Here is a 24,978-nt window from a genome sequence, read left to right on the forward strand (position 1 = left end):
AATCCTACTGTGAAGTTTAATTTCCTCTTGGGTCTCTTCAGATCATATTTTTGCTTTCACTGTTTTGTTTTCCTCTGCTCTGACTTGATCCTTACTTTATTTCTCTTTCCCTGCGCCCATTTTTCCCTTGTGCAGCTCTACTTTTATTCATTTCATTAGCAATTGCTTTGCCTCCTCTGGGAAGAGCTGTCCAAAGTAGCAGCGTCACAGCATTCATCATCATTATATCAGCACCAAGAAAGTTCATACTGATTGTTATCAGCGTAAAGAGCACTCTGATCACTGTGCAAGCAAACATAACATGCTTAATTTTTAAGAAATAGTCCCCAGTATTTGAATCTGCAGCTGTACAACTTTGATCTGCTCTATTCAAAGCAGTCTTTGGGGATGCAATAAAACCCAAATGGTGTAAACTCCAAGCAGAAGAAATAGAAGACCAGAAAGGAGCCAGCAGGAAATTAAACTCTGTGCTCAAACAGAAGGGGCTCTTTATCAGTCTTATTGAACAACTGAGAACATATCAAGGGGATTTAGGAATTCAACAATACTGCCCAAATACATTCAAATTTACGATTTATAAAGAACAAGATTTTCAATTTGCTAATATATACAGTATTTTATCAATACTGTACTTCCAATGTTGCTGACCTCAGCTATTGCTGTCAACACAAACAGTGATCTGGGTGCATGCACCATGCACATATTAATTCCACACTGCCGAAACACTGATAGCTTTTATAAAGTGATTTGCGGTAAATGCAAAGAGAAAATTTACATTTTCAGAAGCTGACAGGTTGGTGGATGCAAAACAGGCAATGAGATTAAAGTATTAATTATTATTAATTATTGTAGTAATGAGAGAGAAGACATGAGGTATGAGTAAAAAGGGAATGATCTGGATGTGTACTTCAGGCCTCAACTGTCAGAGAGTGATAAAAAGCAGATGTGTACACTAACCATAGAGAGGGTTAAGAGTAACAGAGTGATACTAAGGGATTTCAGCTTTTGTAATATTAGGAGGAAGGACTTTAATCTGTAAAGCCTCAATGGAGTGGAATTTTTAATGCTTGTACAGGAGAATTTTTGGAGCTTGTACACACATGAAAAAGGGCGGAGTTGCAACGAATCTCAGGAAAAGCAATTGGGTAAGTCATCAATGTACGGCTTAGAGAGCATTCTACAGAAAATAACCATTGAAAAATTATAAATCCAAATTTGAGAAGGATCGATTTCAACACCGAAAAGCAGGGCCTTGCAAACCTATACTGGGAACTGCCAACAAGTGGGAGTCATTCAAAAGTTAAGTCGTGAGGGGCTAGGGAAAGCATGTCCCAGAAAGGGTGAAAAATAAAGGCTACAAGCCAAGAAGCTCAGGAGATCAAGGGGTGAGCAGTTGGATAAAGACTTTTTTTAAAGTGCATAGTAGGCAAAGAGAAATGAAAAAGATAGAGGTCTGACAACAGTACAGAAAATGTCGCCAGTAATTATGAGGGCAAAGAACAGGCACTAAATGTCATTGGTGGGCTCATTAAAGAAAAAATCCAAAACATTTTATAACTATAATCGAGGACAAGAATATAACAAGGAAAGAGTAAGACCCTTGAGGGACCAAAGGCAATAAAAGTTGCCTGGAGGTAAAATGTCAGAAGACATTCAGAGCATTTTCCTTCATTATCTGGGAATAGAAGGATAGAAATATTACAAAATATTGGTAGGAACCATTGAAATGTTTTGTAGAATTCTGGTCATCACACGATAGGAAAGACATGATTTCAATGAATACACAACAATGAGTGGAGAGGATATTCACCAGGATGTTGCTTGGGATGGGTCATTTTAGTTGTGAGATAGGCAGGGATATTTTTCTTGGAGTATTGAAGGCTGAGGGAGGACCTGATTTGATATCTATAAAATTATAATTTGTACAGATAGAGAGAAACATTTCCCTACAGCAAAGTTATCTAAAACCAGAGGCTAAGTTTACATGAAGAGGTCGGAGATTTAGAACAGATTAGAGCAAGATTCTTTTAAACAGAGGTTGGGATCTGGAACACTGCATGGATGGTGGTAGGCAGAGACACAACACTTAAGAGGTAAGCACAAGCACATAAATTGCCACGGTATAAAAAAATTGCAGGCCAATTGCAGGGAAATTGCTTTAATACAGGTGAATAATTAATGGCTCAGCGTGGACCTGGTGAGTGACTCTACAATAAGGTTTTAAATCTAGAACTAATCATTCAGGACTGAATTTTAATAAAAAAGCTAATGAGAGAGAAAAAAAGCAACATCTGAATTAAAGAACATTCTTTTCTTTAACCTATTAAAAGTTAATATGAACATCGAAGCAGTGTTCAGTTCTGTTGAAATAAATCCACCCTATCCTTTAAATACCAGATTAACTCAATGAGTTGCTTAAAGTCACAAAGCAGCAGCAATCTTAGAGCGTCAGGCAGCACTTTCAACTGAAGTCACAGATTAGACAATTTCAATTAGCTTCTTGCTTTTTACCATTCACCTAATCTCTATATTAAGGATCCCTTTGTGATTTCTGCGCTGACTTAACTAACTTTTTTCTCAATGTTCTGGGAACAAGCTATAATCTTCAAAGGTGTGACCATTAGCAACAGAAAAGCTTTGAAACATAAAAGCCTCATTCAAACAAAAATAGAATTGAAGAAATCATCACTTAATTGAAATAAATATGAAAGAGAGATATTCGTTTGTATAGCACCTCACAATTTTCCTTCAGCACATCCCTAAACATTTTACAGTGAATGAAGCACTTGGAAATGCAGGCATTGTTGTTCTTCTTTGGCTTGGCTTCGCGGACGAAGATTAATGGAGGGGTAATGTCCACGTCAGCTGCAGGCTCGTTTGTGGCTGACAAGTCCGATGCGGGACAAGCAGCGGTTGCAAGGGAAAATTGGTTGGTTGGGGTTGGGTGTTGGGTTTTTCCTCCTTTGTCTTTTGTCAGTGAGGTGGGCTCTGCGGTCTTCTTCAAAGGAGGTTGCTGCCCGCCGAACTGTGAGGTGCCAAGATGCACGGTTTGAGGTGATATCAGCCCACTGGCGGTGGTCAATGTGGCAGGCACCAAGAGATTTCTTTAGGCAGTCCTTGTACCTCTTCTTTGGCGCACCTCTGTCTCGGTGGCCACTGGAGAGCTCGCCACATAACACGATCTTGGGAAGGTGATGGTCCTCCATTCTGGAGACGTGACCTACCCAGCGCAGTTGGATCTTCAGCAGCGTGGATTCGATGCTGTCGGCTTCTGCCATCTCGAGTATTTCAATGTTAGGGATGAATGTTGAGGATGGAGCGGAGACAACGCTGGTGGAAGCGTTCTAGGAGCCGTAGGTGATGCCGGTAGAGGACCCATGATTCGGAGCTGAATGTGGTGACAATTACAGTTGGTTTCCCCATTCCTAACCTCATACAAAACGTCCTGGGGTGTAAGTTAATGGGGTGGAACGAACTAGTGGGTCGAAATGGCTTGTTATCATATTGTATGTCTAAATAGTTTTAAAAATTAATTAGGTAGGCCAGATAACATTTTATTGTAAGTATTGATGACTGATAAAGAGAGATCAGAAAACCAAGGATAACTGTCTTACTCTTCATCAAAATAAAAGTGATTGTTTACATATTACTTCAGAAATTATTTTAATGTCCCATTAAAGTAAAAGGTTAACACTAGCCATACTTAACTACAAGTGACATGCAACTGAAGTTAATTGAAAGCAATACGCTGCAAATAACAAATTATAAATGATCACATAAATGAAATTCCATGATGCCAACATGCTTTCACAAAGCACCTTTATTAAAATATCCTTAGAACCCTCAACAAAGCATATTCATGCAAAATAATTGATGTCCATGGACAGAACAGTAGTCACCTCACAGCTATCTCATAGTAATGGCACCTTGGCTTTAACCTTGACCTCTGTGCAGAGTTTATGCGTTCTTGAGCGACTGTGTTCCTTCGGATGCTCTGGATTCATCTCAAATACTTTCCAGTGGGTTAAATGAGCATTGTAATTACCTCCCAGTACAGACAATTAACAAAAGAATCAAAGGGACATAGATGGGTATTTCCGAAACGCAAGGCTACAGGACTAATGGGAAATAAGAAAGGGAAGGGGACAGGCAGGATCACTCTGCTAGGAGCTGGCATGGGCCCCGAGGGATAAATGGAACCTTGGGTCATAATATGCAAGTTAAGAAGTGAACAAAAGGATGAAGGTACTATCAAAACTTTAAGCAAGTTTCAGAGGAAGAGAAACAAAAAAAAGTTTGGGGACAAAATTCCAGACCTTGATTCGTGTGATATATTTCAACCATGAAACAACTCAAGGATAAATCACAATGTGTAATGTTTGTGAATGGAATACAAGTAAGCTGCATTAAATGGGAAAAGTAGGAGTTGAGGGAAATGGTTTTCAGTGATTCTTCCAAACAGATGTTTTCTTAACGGTTTTATTCTCTTGTTTGAAAGGGACAGACTTCTGAGAATTCCACCCTCATGAACGAGTTCCCATTGTTCAAGGACTTGAGTGATGATGGAACACATAATTAACCAGCTCTTCTTTTTCCATTTTTGCACACATTATTCTTTAGTACACAGGATCAATATACTCAACTCAGTCTCCTCTTCCTTAACTCAGAAGAATGGAGTCTAATTGTCACGTTCAACTCAAACCCCTGCTTCTAATTGGGATCAAATAATTCAATGCAGACTAGTAACTTACCTTATTGTATAGTTGGCAATGCATACACTAGGCTTAGCCACCTAACCATCTGATGAAAACAAAAATGCAAGAAGTATTTGACAAATTGGGTATCAAGATAGATCATTAACCTGGAATGTTAAATATTCCACTCTTTGTGGATGCTGCCTGTTGAGTATTTCCCAAGTTTTTTTTTCCAGATTTACAGGAACTACAGCATTTAAATTTTTGAAACAAATGGCAAGTTTGTTTTGTGGTATTCCCATAGCATGTTTGAGACATAGAAAAAAAGTTCAAAGTAGATTTTTTTTTTCCTTTTGCCTTGAAATAGAGATAGTGTTTTGGCCCAAAATGCAATCTGCAGCTTTTATTAAATCCAATGAAAGTTCCATTCAACTTCTCTGGGAAGTTTCAGTTGCTTGAAAGACTTGGTCTTGCTCGGTTTTATTTATAAAAAGAGGCAACATTTGATAATTCCCACCAAGCTGATTGTCAATCCTTTGTCTTAAGACAAAAAAATCCAAAGAAATCACATTTTATATCTATTACTAGAGAGTGAAGTATAGAAGATTTCATTAGAGATTAGTTGTTCAAGGGCAATATGGCATTGGTCTTGTTACGAGCCCAGAGGACTCCAAAGCCCAGCAGCAAAAGAAATTCACCAAGACAATGGTTACTTAAACAAAAGTTGCTTTTAATTTTCTTTGAACATAATAACAGGATCAATCTTTAACTTATTACTATTAACTTAACCTCCCTTCTAATTCTAAGTGCACGTGTATGTATGTGTAATGTTCAGGAAAGTTCTCTGTTTCACTGTCCAATCATTCACTTTTCCAAGTTCTCATACTGTGCACAGAATTCAATATTTATAATTTCCATCAGGCTTTGATGCTTAAAGTTAAATGGTTACCGCTCAGAAAAGTTCTTGTTGGTTTCAGAGAGAGATTTGTTGCTCGCTGGTCACACACTAACTGATTTCCTCCAATCAGTCACTTCAGTGTCTTGACGAAGAAATTTGCCCTATCATGGGTTTTCCAAATGATAACCTCTTCTTCCAGATCACCACAGAGTTCCTCTTGTTTCCCTTATTTCAGGAGAAACACTCTAGCCAGTCATTTTCTCTTGTAAGGACTACAAGAGTTTTGAACAGGCTGAACACAGAACTCACAACCAGTCTTCAAAATGGGATTTTTCAACAAGCCTGCCACCTTGTCATTTTACACCCTCAACTGCTGCTGTAGAACTGACTTCTCTCTCTCTTCCTCTCTCCAAAAGAGAATCACTTGCTTGCTTGTTCCTCTCTCTGCTTGTAAAAAGCATATGACCTCTCCAAATCTCTTTAAAAGACATATTTTACCCATAACTATTCTAACATTTTCTATAACAACATTGACAGTTTATTTCTAGCCAGCAAATTATTCAGGACATGGAAAGTCTAGAGAATGAGAAAGAAGGAAATATTACTGTTTTTAAACATAGAACCAATGGGAATAAATGTATTTTCTCAACAAATCTGAGTCATGATTATCATAGAACAGAATCTTAGTTATTTTGATTTAAAACATACATGAGTGCAATCATGGTTTATTTAAAATGATCAACAATTCAGTGAATATGTACATAATTTGGCCATGTAACATTCAAGAGTGCCACTGAAAACATGTAGAAATTATGATAACATTGGTCAAATGCCCAGCATAAATTTTAAACTGTCTAAAATGGTTTAATTTAAGATGATATGATATAAAGTTGTTTTTAAAAATTCCACATTTACCTATTTTAGAGTAGTTTTAACTGGAGCAAGATGAGCAGATAACCCACCCACTTTCATTTCAAAAGTTCAAAGTTTAGATTTATTCTCAGAGTACATACATGGCATCACTTACAACCCTGAGATTAATTTCCTGTGGGCCAGGCAGAATATCTACTTGTCCGTTGTTCAGAACACTGTACTCAAGAAATATACATATACAAAAGAGAGAAATGTAAACAAACTATGCAATGCAGAAAAATATATGGAGTAATAAATAATTTGTAAACTAAGAGTCCTTTTAAGAGTCTCTGATTGAGTTTATTGTTTGGGAGTCTGGTGGTGAAGAGGTAGCAACTGTTCCTGAACCTGGTGGTACGAGTCTTATGACACCTATATCTCTTTCCTGTTGGCAGCCGTGAGAAAAGGGCATGTGCTTGGTGGTGTAGATCCTTGATGATTGCTGCTAGTCTTCAACTGCAGCATTCCATGTTGATTTTCTCTATAATAAATGTTTAAGTTTGGTAACTGCAAACCACCTTGGTTGTACCTCTCTATTAATTTAACAAATGCTATCCTCGGTTTCCCCCTTTCCATAAAAATTTCCTTATTATCCTCTTTAGTTCATTAAAGAATTTCTCTGTTAAGGGAATTGGTAACAATTGAAATAAGTATTGTATCCTTGGGAAGACATTCATTTTAATGCAATTTACCCTCCCTATCAATGTTAGCGGTAATTCTTTCCAATGTTCTAAGTCTTCCTGCAATTTCTTTATTAGTGGCTGATAATTTAATTTGTACAAGTGGCTTAAATTATTATCTAACCTAATACCTAGGTATCAGATTCCTTGTGTTTGACATTTAAATGGTGATTCTTTTTTAAATTCTGTATAATCTGCATTACTCATTGGCATCACTTCACTTTTATTTGTGTTGATCTTGTACCCCGATATTTCTCCATATTCCTTCAATTTCTTATGTAGTTCTTTTATTGATATTTTTGGTTCTGTTAAGTATACTATGATGTCATCTGCAAGTAAACTGATTTTATGCTCCTTCTCCTTTATTTTTATCCCTTTTATTTTATTTTCTGTTCTTATCAGTTCTGCCAATGGTTTAATTGCTAAAGCAAACAGTGAGGGAGATAATGGACATCCCTTAATGTCCCTTAAGTAGTTGACCTACTTAATTTAAATTGGTTTGATACATATCCATTTACTGTTACCTTCGCCAATGGTCCATTATATAATGCTTTAATCCAATTAATATATTTTTCTGGTAGAATGAACCTCTGTAATACTTTGAATAAATAATTCCATTCTACCCTGTCAAAGGCTTTTTCTGCGTCTCAAGCAACAGCCACTGTTGGCTTCTTATTTCCATGAACTGCATGAATTAGATTAATAAATTTATAGACATTATCCACTATTCATCTTTTCTGAATAAATCCAGTTTGATTTTGTTTTACTACTTTTGGTACACAGTCGGCCAATCTGTTTGCTAATAATTTTGCTATCATCTTATAATCTGAATTAAGTAGAGGTATTGGTCTATATGATGCTGGTGTTAGAGGATCCTTCCCAGTCTTTGGTATTGCGGTAATTTGGTATACTGTAATTATTGTGGTCTTACATGAATTTGGCAAGTTTTGTGTTTCTTCTATCTGGTTCATTACTTCCTGGAGAGGAGGTATTAACAACTCTTTAAATGTTTTATAGAATTCTATTGGGAATCCATCCTCTTCAGGCGTTTTATTATTGAGCAGCTTTTTTAATATATCCTGTACTTCCTCTATTTCAAATGGTTTTATCAGTTTGTTTTGTTCCTTTTCTTGCAATTTCGGCAGTTCAATTTTAGCTAAAACCTCTTCTATTTTATCATCTTTCCTCTCGTTCTCAGTTTGGTGTAATTGTTCATAAAATTCCTTAAAGTTCTCATTAATCTCCATTGGATTATATGTAATTTGTTTGTCCTTTTTCCTTGATGCCAATACAGTTCTTTTAGTTTATTCTGTTTTAAGTTGCCAGGCTAACATTTTGTGTGTTTTTTCTCCTAGTTCATAATACTTTTGCTTTATTTTCATTATGTTCTTCTCCACCTTATATGTTTGTAATGTTTCTTATTTTACTTTTTTAGCCACCAATTCTCTTCTTTTTGTTATATCATCCCTTGTTGCTAGTTCCTTTTCTGTACTTACTATCTCAGTTTTCAACTGTTCTATTTCCCAATTGCAGTCCTTTTTCATTTTAGTTACATAACTTATTATCTGCCCTCTGATGAAGGCTTTAATTGCATCCCATAATATAAAATTGTCTTTCACTGATTCCATATTTATTTCAAAGTACATTTTAATTTGGCATTCAATAAACTCTAAATTCCTGCCTTTTAAGTAGCATGGAGTTTAACCTCCATCTATATGTTCTTGGTGGGATGTCCTCCAGTTCTATTGCTAATAGCAGGGGTGAATGATCAGATAGCAATCTAACTTTATATTCAGTTTTCCTAACTCTCCCTTGAATATGGGCCGACAGCAAAATCATATCAATCCTTGAGTATATTTTATGCCTACTCGAATAATATGAGTATTCCTTCTCCCTTGGGTGCTGCCTCCTCCATATATCCATGTTTTATTTCCTGCATTGATTTAACCATAAATTTGGCCACTTTATTCTTTTTGCTAGTCTTTTGTCCAGTTTTATCCAACATTGGATCCAAATTAAGGTTAAAATTCCCTCCTATCAATATATTCCCTAGCATATCTACAATCTTCAAAAAAAATATCTTGCATAAACTTTTGATCCTCTTCATTAGGTGCATATATATTGATCAAATTCCAAAATTCTGAATATATCTGACACTTTATAATTAATACCTCCCTGCTGGATCTATTATTTCCTCCTCTATTTTGATTGGTATATTTTTATCAATTAATATAGCTACACCTCTAGCTTTTGAATTATATGCTACGTGCCCTACCCAGTCTCTCTTTAATTTATTATGTTCCACTTCAGTTAGATGCATTTCCTGCACAAATGCTATGTCTATTTTTTTCTTTTTTCAGGAAATTTAATACCCTCTTTTGTTTCATTTGGTTATGTATTCCATTAATATTTATAGTCATATAATTCAACATGGCCATCTCATACCCTGTTTACACCTCATTTCCACTTCCTCACCACCACCATTCCCCTTTTCCCCATTTTAATCTCTCAATTTTCCCTTTTTAAACTTAATGTATGACAATTCATATAAAACAAAATACTTCAACAACTCCCACATCCAATATTCCCTTAGCTCCAAATGTCTGTCCCACCCTCCCCTCTCTGGAACAAACAGAACAAACTAAAAGAACTGTATTGCCCCTTATCCCTTGCCGGGCAACCACAATTCCCCTCTCCATTTGGATTGCAAACCCGCTCGCAAGCGTCAACTGATTTTGCAGTGACGGTTATTCTCTCCCACCCAATCCCCCCCAGAAAAGATGTTTTTTTCACATATAACAAAGCTCACCCTCTTTCCCCCCCCTCATTTCCTTTCTTCCCTTCTCTTTCCCTCCTTTAGTTCTTACATATAAATTATTTTTACATCTTTCTATATATATATTGCCATTCTTCATTCTTGTTACAACTCTTCATCTCTCCTTCTGTCCTGCAGGCGTTCTGCAAATTCTCGTGCTTCCTCAATGTCAGAGTACAGTCTGTTTTGCTCCCCTGGGATAAATATTTTAAGCACACTGGATGTCTTAACATAAATTTATAACCTTTTTTCCATAGGATCAATTTTGCTGTATTAAACTCCTTCCTCTTCTTTAAGAGTTCAAAACTTATGTCTGGGTAAAAAAAATTATTTTTTGACCCTTGTATTCCAATAGTTTTTTGTCTTCTCTAATTTTATTCCTTGCCTGCTCCAGTATATTTTCTCTTGTCGTATATCCCAAAAATTTTACTAAAACGGATCTTGGTTTATTATGTGTCTGTGGTTTCAGGGCTAGTGTTCTGTGTGCCCTTTCTATTTCCATTCCTTCCTGTAGTTCTGTCATTCTCAGGACCTTTGGGATCCATTCTTTTATAAATTCCTTCATATCTGTGCCTTCTTCATCTTCCTTTAGGCCCACTATTTTTATGTTGTTTCACCTACTATAATTTTCCATCATATCAATCTTCTGAGCTAACAACTCTTGTGACTAACTTTTTTTATCACATTCTTCCAATTTTCTTCTTAAGTCGTTCACTTCCATTTCTACAGCCGTTTCTCGTTCTTCCATATTTTCTAATCTTTTCCCTATTTCTGTCATGACCAGCTCTAATCTATTCACTTTATCTTCTGTACTTTTCATTTTTTCCATTTCACTAAATTCTAATGTCAACCATTCTTTTAATGCTCTCATTTGTCCTTGGAAAAAAAACTTTATCTATATTCTGTCCATCTGTTTTACCTTCTATTTCTTTGTGCAGATCTTCTTCCTCTTCTTCTGTTTCTGCATCTTTGTTTATATCTTCTTCTTCTCTTCCTTGTATCTGTGCCTTCTGACTTTCCTGATGAGTTGCTTGTCTCACTTTGCTGGGCTTCTTCTTGCTTGGCTTCTTGCTGTTGGTCCTCTTCTTCTGGGCTACTCATCTGTTGGGCCTCCTGCTGCTCCTCTTCTTTCCTTTCACTCCCTTTCCTGTCGCTTTCCTCTTCTTCCAGCTGAGAGCCCTGGTGTCTGGCATCCCTCAGCCAGTCACGTTGTGTTTGCCCATTCCTCAGCTGAGCCCCCCTCTCATCGGTATTTTTGTTTGGCTCAAAGAGCTATTTTTGCAGTCCAGAGGTCGGATGGGGGGGGGGTGGGTCACGACTCTGCGGGGTTGTCACCAACCTTGGAGAACATGCTCTCTTCTCCATGACGGCTCCCTGTTTCTTCATGCAGGTAAGGCCTGCTCCTTTCTCTTCCGGCGTCTTTTTTTTCACGTTGTTTTTACTTTTTCCTTCTTGGGTGTCATTTTTTTTCTTTCCTCTACAACTTTATCTTTTATTTGTTATGTTTTGTATGTCTTGAACTTTGTATTTTTCTTCACTTTATTTCTTCTTTTCTGGAGAGGGCTGGTATTCCCCTGCCGGCCACTACTCCATCACGTGACTCCACCATGTTGATTTTCTCGATGGTGAAGAGAGTTTTGCCTGTGATATCCTGGGCTGTTTTCAGTACCTTTTTCAGGACATTTCAACTCAGAGGTATCAGTGTCCCCATACTAGTGCATAATGTAGGCAGTCTGGTCAGCATGCTTTCCACTACCAGCTGTGAAAGTTTGCCTAGGTTTCTGATGTCATACCAAACCTTCACAAATGCCTGAGGAAGTAGAGGCACTGACGTGCTTTCTTCACAATGATATTGGCATGTTAGGTTCAGGAAAGACCCTCCGAGATAGCGACTTCCAAGAATTTAAATTTTCTCACTCTCTCCAACTCTGATCTCCCAATCTTTCATCTCTGGTTTTACCTTCATAAAGTCAACAATTAGGTCCTTAATTCAGTGACACTGAGTGCAAGGTTGTTGTTTGTACACCATTCAGCCAAGTTTTAAAACATTTTTCTCCTGTATGTAACTCATCATCTCCTTTTGTACAACTTATCACCATGGTATCATCAGAAAATTTGTAGATGGTGTCGTTGAACCGAGCCACACAATCATATCTGTAAAATGAGCAGAGCTGGGACCTAATAGCACAGTCCTGTGGTTCTCCAATACTGATGGAAATTGTGGAGAAGTTCTTACCAATCTTCACTGATTGTGGTCTGGAAGGGAGGAAATCCATGATTCAATTACTCAGTGGGGTATTGAGGCCCAGATCTTGGAATTTGCTTTCCATTTCATCAAAATTGCTCACCTAGATATCAATGCTTAGATTCACTTCTTAGATGGTCAATGATATTTCTTCTTCTTGAGAAACCAAACAAATCAATTAAGGGGCATGGTTCTAATTTGACACTAAAAATGACTTTTAAAGTTTGAAAATAATTTTTCCAAAAAATTTCTAAACAAGGGCAAGCATAAAACCTATGCATCAATGAAGCCTCAAAAATGCTACATTTATCACATAATGATTCAATATCAGAATAAAAGTGAGATAATTTGGCTTTTGAAATATGCACCACTTAAATTGTAACAGAAATAGGACTCAAATTAGAAAGCTATCCCAATTTGTAAGTGACAAATCCAAGTCGTGCTCCCAATCACTCTTGATCTTAACTTGCAAAACTATTCTCAAGTCCATCAAATTATTATAAATAATTGATATTGAGCCTCTATGAAAAAATTGAAAGTCAAAAAAATAAATCAAACATTTTTTCTGAAATCCGTGGAAAATCAGAAAGTTTGGACTGAATAAAATGTCAGACTTGTAGCTATCTCAAAAAATTACTATTAGGTAATATAAATTTTGCCCTCAATTGTCCAAAAGAAGTAAAATTATGTTGAATTAAAAGATCTTTAAAATTTTTGATATTCAGTGTACACCACTCCTTAAAACCTGTATCTGACAAAGAAGGTAAAAGAAATTAGCTACAATAGGACTGACAAGAGAAAAACTATGGATTCCAAAAAAAAATCTAAATTGTGCCCATATTCTCCACCTATGCCCTTGATCAGATTGCTTGTTAATTTAGAAAAAAAGATAAAAGGACCCACCGACTGCCAACATAGATTTTTGTTTGAGAAATTTAATTCCATTTCCACCTAAGAAGGGCAGTCAACTAATTTAACAATTTTGATGAAATGGAAAGACAGCACTCCACCTACTCATACCAAATGGTTACAGAAGGTTATGTCTTTCTTAAGTTTAGAAAAAAAAAAATCAGACATAATGGTCAAGATGTAGAGGTGAATTTTTATAAGACGTGTGCCCCATTCATGAAGTATTACCATAATTTAAAGAATTAGAATGTTTGGATGCTCCTGAACAGCACTGTCTGATTTCCAAATATTTCCTTCACTTCCGCTGTATATTACATATGCAAGTTTGCCTCGTTTTGAGGCAGGTGTTTGATTAATAGGCTTTTTCTTTTTCCTTTTTTTAAAAAATTATTTTGAAATAATGGGCTTGATTGGAAGGGTACACACAATTTTTACTATGCATGTTCAAGGTTTTATTTGAAATGTACAAATTATCTGTCTTTTCTTACATTTCAGCTTATGTAGTGGATTTATATGTGGTTATGTTTTTTATTAAACTCAATAAAAATATTTTAAAATGAAAGGAATTTGCTGATCAGTTTTGAAGAGATGATGGTGTCAAATGCCAAATTGTAGTTGATAAAGAGCATGCATCTTTGCTGTCCAGGTGTTCCAAGGTTTTATGTCGAGCCACTGAGATGGCATTTGCCACAGACCTGTTGCTTCAGTAGGCAAATTGGAATGGATCCATGTCACTGCTCTGACAGGAGCTGATAGGCTTCCACCCCGCTTCTCAAAACGCTCCACCATTGTGGATGTGAGTGCCACTGGTTGGTAGTCATTTTGCCAAATGACCAGATTCTTCTTGATGATTGAGGCTGTTTGAAACAGGTGGGTGCCCTGCCTGAGTGAGATGTTGATATTGTTACAAACTAACATCCTTTTTAATTATTTTGGGACTAAATGGACTTTGTTAGCACTAACACAGGAAAAACATTGGAAAATTCACCAAAGATAAATTCAAAATAATATTTTTTAAATGGAATTATTAATAATATAACTTTTCTTACTTGTATCTAACCTTAACCCCACTATGCACAAATGTAAATGTGTGCGTGTGTATAATTAAAGTCCCACTCTGAAAGGTCAATCTTTAAAAGTTCACCACCTTTTTAATCTTGCTGGAAGGTCTTAAATTTTCAGTTCAGAAAAACAAAGCACTTTTAAACATTATATCTTCAGGCCTTTTTACTCACAATGTGGCTATTTTATTCCATGATGAATTTGTGAACCCAGACAAGGGTTAAATAAATATGGTTATCCTCTTTCAAAATGAAGAGTTAAACAAAGTAGCCTTACAAAAATAGACCCAGTAGAAATGTGTCCTCTTTTCCAAAGAGACCACAAAATGGTCTTCCTCACTGGCTCTGGGTTCCCCTTTTCCTAGGAGTAACACACAACAACTGCACCAATTCTGGTTACTGTAACTTAACCCTGTCTTTCATAAGGTTTCAACCCCTGTGTGTCACATGGGTTTTGACTTCTATACACTGCAAACTGAACTCTTCCAAAACGGAACTCAAAGTGTCTGAATTCAGTAAACATTTCTCCAAATCATGTGACATTTACATCATCACCACGGTGAGTCCCAATTCTTGGAAAGCACATGACAATGTATTATTTCAACCAAAATTCTGTTCTTGTTTCAAAACCATTCCATATCCATAACTTCTGACTTCATCTCCGTTCAAGAGGCTTAAGCGGGTTTGATTAAAAGCAGATGTCTTCATCAGCAGTTCTTGATGAATTAAGACCTACTTGAAATTCATTAGCTCTGTCTGTCCAAGACACATTGACTCTGAGAATGAACACTTCTCAGAAAACAATGGTTCTCTATTAATGTGATGAGACCTGTGTGTGACACTATATCAACCCACAGCTAACTTACTAAGACTACAGATACAGTATTTTAACTCTATAATTTACTTTAAGACATTTTTATAAAAGAAATATAGTTTAACATTAAATTGAAGATTAACATAAATCCATTATACCTCCTTCCATGGAGAAAATGTTCAACTTCTAAAAGTTCATAATTTTAACCTGCAATGTACCATTTGTTTTTAATACATTTCCCAGCCTTAAACAATAGAATACAAACAAATATAGCAGAAACATACAAATTCAACATCTAGGTAAGCAATCAGCAATAACACTGTCCCATAATGTCATTATGATGTCTTATACGCAAGTCAATTTCTTGGAAAATTAAACTCCAATTCAATAACCATCTAAACTTATTTTTAATTTTACTCAGATTATGGTCAATCTAAACAATGCTAAATACATTGCAAAGTAGGCTAGTATTCGACCAGGTACTCTGTCCAGACCAGGTGCCTTCCCTGGATTCAGTCTCCTGATCATCAGGGGACATGGAGGTGTGCAGTTGCTCTGGTGGTCAAATCAGGCATAGAAGTCATTTAGTTCTCCTGGGCATGAAGCTTTGCTCTTTCCTTCTGCACTGGATTTGATTTTGTAGCAGGTTATGTCTTTTGGCTCTACCATAGCTGACAGCTATCTATTGTTGTTTCCATTCTCATTTGGAATCTTCACTTCACCCGGAACATGGCTTTGTGTAGGTTATATCTGTGATGCTTCTTTGAAGCAATAAAGAAACTTGGGATCTTTCAAAACAACTACGGAATACTTTATTAGCTAAAGAACTCACACCATGTAGAGGCATCCATTTTGAATCCAACCCAAGCTGCACCAACTCGTTCGTCTCCGACTTCCTCTCATGGTCAGGGGTGTCATTTCCACTACAATCTTTTTCCTTGAGATGTTTAATCAAGCAACATGACACGCTAATACAGTATTCATTTCAATTTACAGTTAAACACAAATATCAGCAGCGCAAACTTTTTAAGTGTGCAGTTCCTTTTCTTTTAGAGATTCAGTCCGTCAGATGCTTTGATAATGTGTGGATCTTTTTAACACAGGTTCTTGTGTCAGCTCTGCTGGCCCACTACTGTCAAGAACTAGTGGTGTTTTCTCTGTTGCTGTGCAAGCTGGATCTTCAGCATTTGTCTTTTCCTGCAGTGTCTCTTGTATTTTCAGTGTCCTCCTTAGTATTTGACCATCCTCTGATCTGACAGTGTAGGATCTTGGATTTACTTCCTCCAGAACTATAGCATTTTTGTCCCAAGTGTTGGAATCTCTAATTCTCACTGTGCCATGTTGGGCCTGTGGCCCTAAGCTTCTTGCTGACTTGTCATACAGGTAGTCCTTGACTACCAACCTATGCGAGTTACACATACGACCAAAAATTTTAAATATATATTTATTAAAACTACTGTATAAATTCATATTGCATTAAAAGTATTGTATACAGTGGTCCCCACTCCCCCAGGCAGCCCAATGTCATTGTTCTCCATAGCAGCCAGAAGTCCTTGTTCCCCGACACGACAGAACCTGAGTTACAACCAATAGTTCCATCCCCATTATGGTCTTAAGTCAGAGGCTACCTGTAGTTTGCTTTTTGTCTCCAATGCAGACACTTTTATTTCCATTCAGCAACTCTGTTCTTGTTTGGGTCTGCAGAGGTGGGAAGTGTGGTGTGTAGTATACATCCCATAAGAAGCTCAGCAGATGACATGCCATGTTCAAATGGTGAAGCTCTGTAACTCTATTGAGTTAGATACGGATCTGAGCCACTGTCTAATGCTTTCCTAAGCAACTGTTTAACTATGTGAACTTTCTCTGCTTTACCATTTGATTATGGATGCAGAGGACTTGAAGTCACATGTCGAAAAATCATACTCCTGTAAAGTTCTGGAATTCTCTACAGCTTTAGCATGGTCCATTGTCAATGTAGATTATTTTAGGAATTTCATGTCTTTCAAAGATTTAATTTATTTGATCACACCTGCAGCAGACATGTTAGGAAGCAGTGCAATCTCCAGATAGTAGTCAATAAATAGCAGGTAATTCTTTCCATCAACGTGGAACAGATCAGTCCCAACTTTCTGGTATGTCAATTATGATCATGGGTTCCTCTGTCTGCTTTGTGTGATGTTTCAAATAAGTCTCACAGCTGGAAACCATCCTGTCAATGTCAGCATTTATTCCTGGCCAATAAACAACAGTTCTGGCCCGCTTCTTGCATTTTTTCATTCCAAGGTGCCCCTCATGCACCCTTTTCAGCATCTCTTGTCTCAGTGATTGAGGAATGTCAATTTATCTCTGTCTGAATAGAGGCCCATTGACAACACTCAGCTCAGCTCTGATGTTGTAGTATGGCTGACATTCATCTCTAGGCCATCCTTCATGCAGATTCTTGATGCCTTCTGTAGAACTGTGACCTTTACTGTTTTAGCTGCTAACTGCTTGGATTTCATGTCAGATACAAGAAGTGATTCAGTGATCAGGTTCATATGGAGAATCACATTAGTCTCTGTGGAACTCTCATTGTGTGCTTCAGTCTGCGTTGTTGCCCTGGATAACGCATCAGCTAACACAATAGGTTTCCCTGGTATGTACACCCTCTTGACTAATCTTAGTTTTTCCACATGCTTTGTCATGTTCTTCTGGGACTACTGTGAATCTGCGGTGGTGCTTTTTATCTTTAACTTTCACTGAATTTACATGTACTTTTTGCTCTTTTGCTTTGAGCTATACAGGATTTGCATGAATGTATGGCTTTATCTTCATTACCCTGATGCCACACTCACAGATCAAATTCACCTTTGCACCATGTCCATCTTGAAAGGAATATTTGCTCCATTTGTATGCAATGACACAGTCCACTTATACTGCTCAACTCTGTTCATGCTTGGCTGTTCAGTGTCTGCTGGTTTAGAATCTTCCTGCACTACCATACCAACGAAAAGTGTATCACTGAGGACAATTTCTTCGATAGTGCGTACAGTCTGCATGCTTACACTTCTGTTTTGTTTCCCTTTGGAAAAACATTACTTTGCATAATGATTCTGCTCTTTGCACTTATTACATGCTTTTCTATAGGCAGGGCATTGTTTTGATGCATGTTGAGTGCCACATTGTTTGCACTAGAATGTCTCTCCATCTTTTTGTTGTTTCCTATGTCTCGTTTTTTGTTTGTGTGTGGACATGCACTGTGGCCATGTCTATTCCTTCACTTTCACTGGCTTTTGAATTCTCACCAAACTTTATCGCGTGCTGAAGAGCTATTTTACTGGCATGGAATATCTTCACAGCTCCAAATAAGGTAAGCTCTGAATCTCACAGCAACCCTCTTGCACTTCATTATCAATAATCCTGAACACATTTTGAAACCGGATCATTGAATCTTGCAGCGATCCAAAATTGTATGTTCTTGCTTTTAATTTCAAGTCCTTTTAAAAAAAAAGTATCAAAGCTCTCTCCATGCAGCTGCATGGGTGAGCAAAACATGTACCTCTTGAACATTTCATTTTTCTTTAGTTAACAGTGTTCAAACATCTGAATAACCTGGTCAGCTGCCTCAGCAAAAACAAATGTGTTGAAAACCTCATTCTTGAGTCCCCACCATGGTAAAAGCAGTGCAATCTTCCATGCATCAAGTTTGCTATAGAGTCCAATGGCTTGCAGGTATAGCAAAAATCTTTGTTTTAACAGCCTCCACTTGTGGTCAACATTTCCAGTTCAATTTAGTGTCAGGAGCCTTCACACCTTCCATATTTTCTGCTGCTATTGACTAGTTCTCACTCTGTATCTCCTGATACCATGTGATGTTTCTTTTTATTATAATAAAGAAACTTGAGTTCTTTAAAAACTATACTTTATTAAAGAACTCACACTGTGCGGAGGCATCCATCTTAAATCCAACCTAAGCTGCAACCAACTAATCTCCCACTCCCTCAAGTGGTCAGGAGTGTCACTAGTACTCAAACACGACAATATCTGCTCCTTGAGTAGTGTACTGGATCTCTAGACTTCAATGCCTGTGATCTGACTCTCAGCAGGTTCCAGATTTTATTGTTCAACCAGGGCTTCTTGCTGGGGAAAACCCTGAACAATTCGGTAGGGACACTCTCTTCAACAGCTGTTTTGATATCATCTGTAATGGCCCTGGTGCAAGTCATTCAGATCCCCAGCTGATTTCTTGAACATCATCCAATCCACTGATTCACAGCATTCTTGTAACTGTTCTTCAGCCTCCCTCAACCACCTTCTGGCTGTCCTGAGCTCTCGAGCCTCTTTTATTTTAGCCTCTGTCTGTATAAAGGCAAAAGGAATACTACCAGATGATCAGACTGCCAAAATGAAGCTTTGGGATAAAATAGTAGCCCTTATCTTGGTGTAGCAGTGATCATGTGCACTGGGATCTCTGGTTCAGCAGGTTATGTGCTGGTGGTATTGAGACAGGCCTGGTTAAAGTCACCAACTAGGATTTGTAGTGTGTTGGGTGGGCCATCCCTTGTTTACTGACCACATTATGCAGCTCCAAAAGTGCCTGTTTGTAATTGACGTTGGTAAAGATATAAACTCCGAAGGGTAATTTTTCCCAAACATTTTAATGAGACTCTAACCAGCCAAGTTTCCAAGAAAGAGAGAACTGCTGTATGCAAACGTTCCCTGCACTTAAGCCAATTCCATGACTGTCCAATCACTCTCCTCACCCAGGCACAATATTTGTCCTGAGCTGGGACTGCTCATCAATCTGGCCTTTTTCATATTCCCTTCAGCTAACACCAATAATTATTCCTCCTATCTGTTAAGTGACAATGCCTTCTGATTTTCCTACCATATCATCCAAACTTTACAAACCCTCTCCAAAACCTAACATCTCAATTCTAATTTCATTTCTAATGAGCATGGTTGTGCAAATTTCCAATCAGCAAGGTCATATTGGAAACATGATGCAGACCACTTCTTCAGCAGTGTCAGCCTTTCTTCCTCATCTCCCTCCATTCCCAGCTCCAACTTCTGATCACCTGCCAACTCCACATTCTTTGCCCATTCCTTTATTATTAGCTTATTATCTGCCTGCTGCTTTATCATCCCTGATCCACACACCCACTGACCTTCGTGATACCTCCTTCTGCATGAAAGACTGCCAGCCTCCCAATTTGATTGGTTGATGACCAGGGATGAGAAATAAGATAAGTCATCAAGGTCCCACATCCTTCTCACAAATATTGTGTGTCATTCTCTATGATTGTTCATTTCCATCATCCAATATGTGCTAAAGTACAGTCCAATACAGGAAGGGCAAGTTGAAAAATATGGGAAAATAAGGATTTGAAAAATTAAATATCAGGATGGGGTGCTTCCTTTCCAATAGCCTTGAAAACAATCTTCATTACAATAATATTTTGGGAAAATTTGATTGCATTATGTAGTTTTTGAAACTAGTTAACTTTAGGGTTTTTCATAACTTTTACTGCAGGTGCTATTCAGCTACAGCAAGAGATTTATCCTGTTCATAAAGACGATATTAAATACAATGAAAACATTAAAACAAACATAAGTGTACCACAGTGGCTATCTGTCACAACATCAAGGACAGAGTTCATACAGGCTCGTTCAAGTTTCTTTCTTTGGCTTGGCTTCGCAGACGAAGATTTATGAAGGGGTAATGTCCACGTCAGCTGCAGGCTCGTTTGTGACTGACAAGTCCGATGCAGGACAGGCAGACACGGTTGCAGGGGAAAATTGGTTGGCTGGGGTTGGGTGTTGAGTTTTTCCTCCTTTGTCTTTTGTCAGTGAGGTGGGCTCTGCGGTCTTCTTCAAAGGAGGTTGCTGCCCACCGAACTGGGAGGTGCCAACATGCACGGTTTGAGGCGATATCAGCCCACTGGCGGTGGTCAATGTGGCAGGCACCAAGAGATTTCTTTAGGCAGTCCTTGTACCTCTTCTTTGGTACACCTCTGTCATGGTGGCCAGTGGAGAGCTCGCCATATAACATGATCTTGGGAAGGTGATGGACCTCCATTCTGGAGACGTGACCTGCCCAGCGCAGTTGGATCTTCAGCAGCGTGGGTTCGATGCTGTCGGCCTCTGCCATCTCGAGTACTTCGATGTTAGGAATTAAGTCGCTCCAATGAATGTTGAGGATGGAGCGGAGACAACGCTGGTGGAAGCGTTCTAGGAGCCGTAGGTGATGCCGGTAGAGGACCCATGATTCGGAGCCGAACAGGAGTGTGGGTATGACAACGGCTCTGTATACACTAATCTTTGTGAGGTTTTAAGATGTAATTAAACACCACCTTCAGCGTGTTGAGTGAATAGCTTTTTTTATAGGAAGCAAGTTAACTCTGAAAATTTCCATCTTTATCCATTGGGCCATCAACTCCCAGAAATCTTTACATTGCTTTGTGTTTCTAAAGAGAAGGTCTCTATCGCCATGACAAAGAGCAAAGGTGAAGTCACAAATCAAGGAGGAATACTGCCTTGGTTAAGTTCTCACTTATTCTTTGAATACTTTTCAGTCTTATCATACAAATGAATATGCCATTATCTAAACAAGAGAAATCACAAGGCACTTCACCTTTTGATTCTGCACAGCAGCCTTCAAATTACATGACAGTCACCCTCCAACATTTTACTTCAGATCTCATTCTGAATTTGCATCCTTTTTCCCTGAAAAGAAGGAATCAAGTACATTCAATGGTTAATAAGGTGCAAGTGCTTGGAGTTAGAGCTAAGGAACAAAAAGGGGTCAGTGTGAGTGAGCCTTCAATGGAGACAATGAAGTACATTCAGAGAACAAAATAGATCAGAAGGCAAAAGAAAAAAAAATCAACCATTTCAACATACGTATCTTTGCATAAAGTTGAAAATTTATCATATTACAAAGAAATTCATGATGTAGTATACCAGGGTTCCTTATGTCCCAAGTTATTTGTACAAGGCATAATTGCTTAATATGCATGTTAATACATAATGCTCTCTTTCCTGGTTGAGACACAAACCCGAATCTCCAATTTACACCCCATTCAAAAAAAATAAATATAGAATGAGGTCTTAAGTTAAATAATTAAGAATAACAATTTTGTAACTAAAGGATGGTGTGTGGAATCAAATAAATGCATCACAATGTGTAAATAATTAGGCCACATCCCGGACAATTCCATTCTACCATTGTCTAATCTCTTTTCCCACTCAAAGCTATAACATATTCCTTTGAGCTGCACAGCTCATCAATCTGACTTTTAGAATCTCACATTTGCCTATTAATTCCTCCTTGTTCATTCCCTTATTGTGGCTTTGAATTTCTCATGTGAGCTATTTGTTTAGAAGTTTAAAATCAATATTAATTAAGAAAAAAAGAAATGACTCAATTCATGATTTAGAGTCAAGTGCTTTGTTCAAAAAGCTATCCTTTTCTATATGCAGATGGGACAAAATGACTGAACCCCACACAGATATTCTTGCATAATATTTAAAATGGCAATAGGAATGACCTTTCTTGACTTTCACCAAAACATTTTATGGCTTACAGGATTTTCATGATGCTCCAAATCAAATGGAGCTTTTATGGAGCTTACCTGCATGAATATTGTGTAAAATATTTGTTTTTTACCAAATATTCAGCACAAAAAAAATTAGAGTTAATGCCATATGTCAAGTTCTTACATAGTAAACAACTGAAAGTTTCATCTTGTTCATTATATAACTAAAACCACTTTTAGTGTTACACAGGTTCTCTACAAAATTGCAGCATCCAAGCACAACACTTTTTTTCCCCCTAAACAGCAAGTGATACAGCACTCGGTGAAAACAATGCATTATTTGTATGTGTATTAACTAATCTGGTCATCTGTCTTGAGATAGATGGTTGCAACTTGTGTTTGAAATAAGGAGCCAACCACTCTGCACAACACAGCAACATAGAAGAGAACATCATGTTGAATAATATTCACATGGTCATGAACAACAATGAGACAGACTGGAACTGGAAATACTTGCCTAATGACTATTTTGTCGAGGTCAATGATGAGTTATGATGAGATAACAGAGTTTCCACAGAACGCTTCCATGCCATGCACTTTTACTGAAGAACTAAACCTGTATAAATATCCTTAGTCCAGCAGGAAAGGAATAATCTGGTATGCCTAGAATTCTTCAATGCAGCTGGAAAACTTTGCACCAGCCACACCTACCAGTGTCACCTTGTTGGTGCAACAGCCACCAATTTCAGTTGAAAAATATAAATTGTCTAAAGTTTCTTTCCGAGCACAAAAATATAATTCGGGCTGTAGCTTCCAAGTAGCACTACAAATAAACAGAAAGTGTTACAAAAATTGAATTAGTCAGACAGTAGCTGTGGAAAGAAAGAGAGAGAAGTGACCTTTCATCAGAAGTGGAATAGCTAGAGATGATAAAAGCTTTCAGGTGTAGGGAAAGGATGATGAGCAGAAAGAACACCAAAAGGGATCTGTGATAAGGGAGAAGATAAAAGAAATTAAACTGCAAGAGGCCTGATGGAGCAGAGAGAATGGTAAAAATCCAAGTTAATGGGTAATCTGGATGACATACAAAAAGAAAACAAAAACACATTTTTTAATTTCCATGGAGACAAAAGATAAATTGTCCGACCACTTTTCCAGAGTTTCTCCACAAGAGTGAGTAAATGCTTTTGGTTCTCCACTACTTGAATTCTGTACTTCTTGAGCTCTCTGATTTTAATTTCTTAAGCAGTTTTTCAGTGATCCAATGTATGTTTAAAGAATAACATCTCAGGTTCTGCAAACTACAGCCTTCTGGACTTGATGAATTCAGATAATCAGAATTTCGAGTCTGTGTCTTACTTCCATCAACCATTTTTCCCCTGATCCTACTTTCAGAAATCCATGCATCCCTCTTCCAGTTCTAAATTTGCCACATTTCACCACATTTGCCATTTAATCTCTCCAGTCCTCCACAAATTGTTGACTTTGCATAAATTGTTCCACCTCCTTTCCAATTTTTTCACTTTCTAACTTTCTAGTTCTGATGCGAGTTTGTTGACCTGCCTGAAATGTTCATTCTGTTTTTCTCTCCACAGTTCCTGACTGAGGTGGCAAATTGGTTTAGTGAGGAGAGTTTTAGTTGGCTAAGTTACTATTCTATAGATTTTAGATTCCCAGTGGTTCCCAACCTTTTTCTTTACACTAACACACCACTTTAAGTATTCCCTATGCCATAGGTGCTCTGTGATTAGTAAGGGATTGCTTAAGGTGGTATGTGGGTGGAAAGAAAAAGGTTGAAAACCACTATTTTAATTGTACCTAAATGACTTGTTATGTGCACAGTTTCACAACTCCAAAGGAAATGGGCCCATGACAATTTTTCTCAAGCAAAATATTTCAGTAACAATTGGGTCGAGAGCAGTGCTTCTCAACCTTCCTTTCCCATTCACATACCACTTTAAGCAATCCCTTACTAATCACAGAGCACCAACAGCATTGGGATTATTTAAAGTGGTATGTGAGTGGAAAGAAAAAGATTGGGAACCACTGTATTTAGAAGAATGAGAGGTGACCTCATCAATTCAGAAGTGGCTTAAAAGGAAGATGTGGGAATGGATGTTTACTCTAGAAATAAAGGGTCAACATCTCAAAATAAGAGAGACATTTAGCCCTGAAATTAGGAAAAATTTCTTCACTTATTGATTAGTGAATTATTAATTGAGAGCTGTGTCATTGATGACATTCAAAAAAAGGGGATTGATAGATAGTAAAAGTATATAGAGACATGGGGATAATACACAGGGATCCTAGGGATCTTTAAAAGTGGAAAATCAGAATAGCCCTTTTTATACTGGGATCCCAGTAAATTGGCTGTGCAGTGTCCCGGTTAAAGAAGCCGATTTTCCTGTTCCCACTGGGCCACTTTTAACTGGG

General features: G+C 37.6%; 1 protein-coding gene across 2 annotated transcripts in view; it reads right to left on the reverse strand.

Moving 5' to 3' along the window:
• Nucleotides 1-24,978, reverse strand: part of LOC138755194 (transcriptional activator GLI3-like) — a 469,347-nt gene that overhangs the window by 398,317 nt on the left and 46,052 nt on the right. Inside the window, exon 2 of one of the 2 annotated variants that reach the window (XM_069920694.1) lies at nucleotides 21,642-21,733. The exons of the other annotated variant lie outside the window; for it this stretch is intronic. The gene's annotated coding sequence lies outside the window, so the exon portion shown is untranslated. The remainder of the gene's footprint in view (nucleotides 1-21,641; nucleotides 21,734-24,978) is intronic. 2 annotated transcript variants of the gene reach the window in all.

The sequence above is a fragment of the Narcine bancroftii genome, chromosome 2 (genome assembly GCF_036971445.1).
Source record: "Narcine bancroftii isolate sNarBan1 chromosome 2, sNarBan1.hap1, whole genome shotgun sequence".
NCBI lineage: Eukaryota > Metazoa > Chordata > Chondrichthyes > Torpediniformes > Narcinidae > Narcine > Narcine bancroftii.